Here is a 3,427-nt window from a genome sequence, read left to right on the forward strand (position 1 = left end):
CCTTGAGGCCATCCTGATTATATATTTAGGTTTTATATCAAAAACACTAAATGTACAATCTTCCTGTGTCATTTTAAAGTAATCATTGCTTTGTATAAGACACAACACTTATTTTCTTATTATTTTGCACAACTGACCATATACTGCTGCAAATGCAGTTAATGTATTATACTCTCAAATGATGAGTTGCCCTTGACTTGTTTTTCATCCAATGTTGTAAAACTACTCACACCATCTTATTTGAAAAAGTATTTTCTACTAAAAAAAAAGAAAAAGAAGCCTGTAGAATGTATTTAATATTAGATAAACATAATTTTCATTAGAGTCGTATGTTGCTTTGTTGCTATGGTGTGGCACTAAATGTATAGATGTAAAGTCATTTCAGTGAATACCATTTGTGCTGGCTCCATGAAGCCAGGGGAGCATGCTGTGTGAGGAAATTGTTCTGCTAAGTGACTCTTCCCCTCACATCGCCGAGCGGCATTTCTCTGTATAAATGACCGTCCGGGCTATTTGACAGGAACACACATCAATCTTTGTGCGTGTCACTGCAGAGCCAGGAGGTGAGCGCTGCAACCACCAGTCACAATGTGTTGAGTTTGTCTCCTCCGGCCAATCTCGCCCTGTACAGCATCAGCGCTGAGCCGTAACAATGTTCTGAAGAGTGGACACATTCATTAGAAAAATCACCACAGAAGACCACACCAAGATATACCTGGCATTGTATGTTGTTAGGTAGGGGAAAAAATGAAACAAATGATCTTGTAATTGCCTACTTTTCTTACCAAGCACAAATAATTGTTAGTTCCTACGAATTACCATGCAGTAATTTGTACGATTTCATTCGCCAGTAAAAATCCGTTATCATAAAAATGGTATATCTATAGTTGGGTTTTACTGGTTCTCTCATTTTTCATGCTTACATTGTCATGACCTAGAAGAGTGTGTATGTTTCTGATGTGTAGAATAATGCGGCGTGCTGGTGTGTGCTGCTGCGGCCAGGGGAGCGCGTTGCCATAAAATATTAACGACTTGGAAGCCCAGCCTTGTGACAAGATGAATGTAATTGGCCCTCGCAGCTCTATCTGTGCATGTTAATGAGAAGGGCTGGTATTTAAATCAGGGGCGCCCCAGACTCTGAGGCTGCAGTCCAGAGCACGCAAAAACAAAGACACCCTCAAAGAGCACAGATGTAATGAGATAGATGCTCCAAAGGAGGCATATCATGTGCTATCTCTTTTTTATTCTTCCCTTTGTTCAAAAGGAAAGATTAAAATGGAATAAAAAATGTCTTCCATATGAAAAATACTGGCATTTATTAGTTATGTTTGATTTATTTTACTATTATTATTACAAGTTCTTAATAACTCACGCTATGGTTGTTCATCCATAAATGTAGAAAACATACTCAAGACACAAGGTCTCAGCAATTGGTCCAGTAATTTGTTTCTGTACATATAAATACAACTCGTAGTTCCTCTGAAGTGTGTTTATTATTGTTCAGAAGGACAGAGTTGTAGGATGCACACGTCTAGGCAAGGCAAGTTTATTTGTAGAGCAAAATTCGTACACAAGGCAATTTAAGTGCTTCACACAACAGGAAAATATTCTATAAAATCAGGGACTGACTTATGTGAAATTCTCCCAGCAAACTCCGAGAGCTTTGACATGTTTTGACTATGTTTGTCATAGAAATATTAAAACATCACATAATGGAGCTTAAATGATGTGATAACATGTGCTAGAGTGTATTTTATTATGTGCTGACTGAATTTACAGAGTCCTGTGCTGTACCTGTCCTGCAGCAGCTGGGGTCAGAGCACACTGTCACTGAAAGACAGGACTGTGGAGACAGGCTAGTCTCGTACAACATGACCACCTCAGGAGAGAACACAGGGCGGAGGTAAGTGCACACAAACAGCTTTAGACTGCCCTCCTAGGGGGCAGGACATGGAGCTGGAGCAGGCTGCACCACCAACATTATCTGGATCTTAAAGGGGAAGAAGGCCACCTTGTGCAGAATGCATGTGTGGCTAATGCTTTGTTCAAACTGCAGGGAATTCTACATTCAATTATATTAAATGAATTGATTAGATGCAGTGCATCGCTGTGTTTGACCTCTAACCGAAGGTTAGCCAGTTCAAATGTCACCCAATTCCAAACAGTCATTGTGTCCCGGAATAAAAGAGACTGCTTTCTGCAGTTTTAGAACCATTGTCGAGTGTGTTTCAATACTTACTTGAAACATGTAATGTCGGTTACCTTGTTGTAAATTTTGTTTTAGTGTGTTTTTGATTATTGGCATATACTAATCTAAGATGACCAAATCTGATTCCAGCTTCTTTCATGACCAATGCAAATTTGCAGTCTGCAGATGTGAAACCGTGTTTCTTTCCTTTTGTTATTGGTGCGGTTGAACTTTGATGTGGCAGTTGCAATGTGTTCATCCTCAGTAGCACCCTATAAAAGCTCGCCCACGGGCGGTGCTCTAGTCACATGACTCTGGTGAAGGAAGCTGTGATGTATCTGAGTCCTGGTTGGCATGTTGCTGCGTTTGTGACTCTGTACAGACTGGGAAAGACCTGACACCCTAGGGTGGGGGAGGAGCAGGTGTGAGGACAGATGGTCTCCCTCATGGTGGCTGAAATAAAAGAGGGAATCAGAGGACTCTGAGGTGTAGACTCTTGACGGCAATTACAGCAAATAGATTGGAAGTGGACCTCCAGGCACCTGGGGAGTTAGCTCTGTGGGGAAGCTCCACCTCTCCAGATCAGAGAGCAATGCAGATTCAAACAGTGACAGAGTCCAAGTTCACTGGTATTAGCATGCTATTGCTACAACAACAAAAATAACAAACCTGAAATTGGATTTCTTTCTCGACATTTTCTTTGTTTGTATCTGTGTAAAAGACAACTTTACAAAACCAATTTCAGACATCCCTGGGAGCTGTTTTGGTTAGTTATTCAGCTGCCTGCAGGAGTTTGAAAACAGTCAATTATTTTTGTCTTGCTCGCTTCCGCCCATTGATTCTCAAACGATTTTCACTGCCCTCCCAAGTAAGGATATGCAGCAATTGAATTAAATAAGCTCACCCAATCAATATAAAATACGTAACACGTCCACAGCTCTTTTCTTTTCGCCTGTGGAGACTTTGAAGTCATTGTGGATGAAAATGCAAACAAAGTTGATATGGACTTTTATAGATTTGGGAACATCTTTTTGAAGAGAGTAGATATCTAACAAATATTTGGGATGTAATGTTTAATGCATGTCCTCTGGCAATATTTATGTTTAGAATTTCAAGTAGGATTTAGTGTCTTTGTTCTTTTCCCTGTATTGCGAAGTCATTTGAAATAGTAGAGATCAGCAGATTCCATTAGCTCTGCCCTGTGGCTGAATGAGTGAAATACCACTTAGAGGACAAGTG

Source organism: Eucyclogobius newberryi, unplaced genomic scaffold (assembly GCF_026437365.1).
Source record: "Eucyclogobius newberryi isolate DKJ021-1_F unplaced genomic scaffold, fEucNew1.0.hap1 SCAF_14, whole genome shotgun sequence".
Lineage (NCBI taxonomy): Eukaryota > Metazoa > Chordata > Actinopteri > Gobiiformes > Gobiidae > Eucyclogobius > Eucyclogobius newberryi.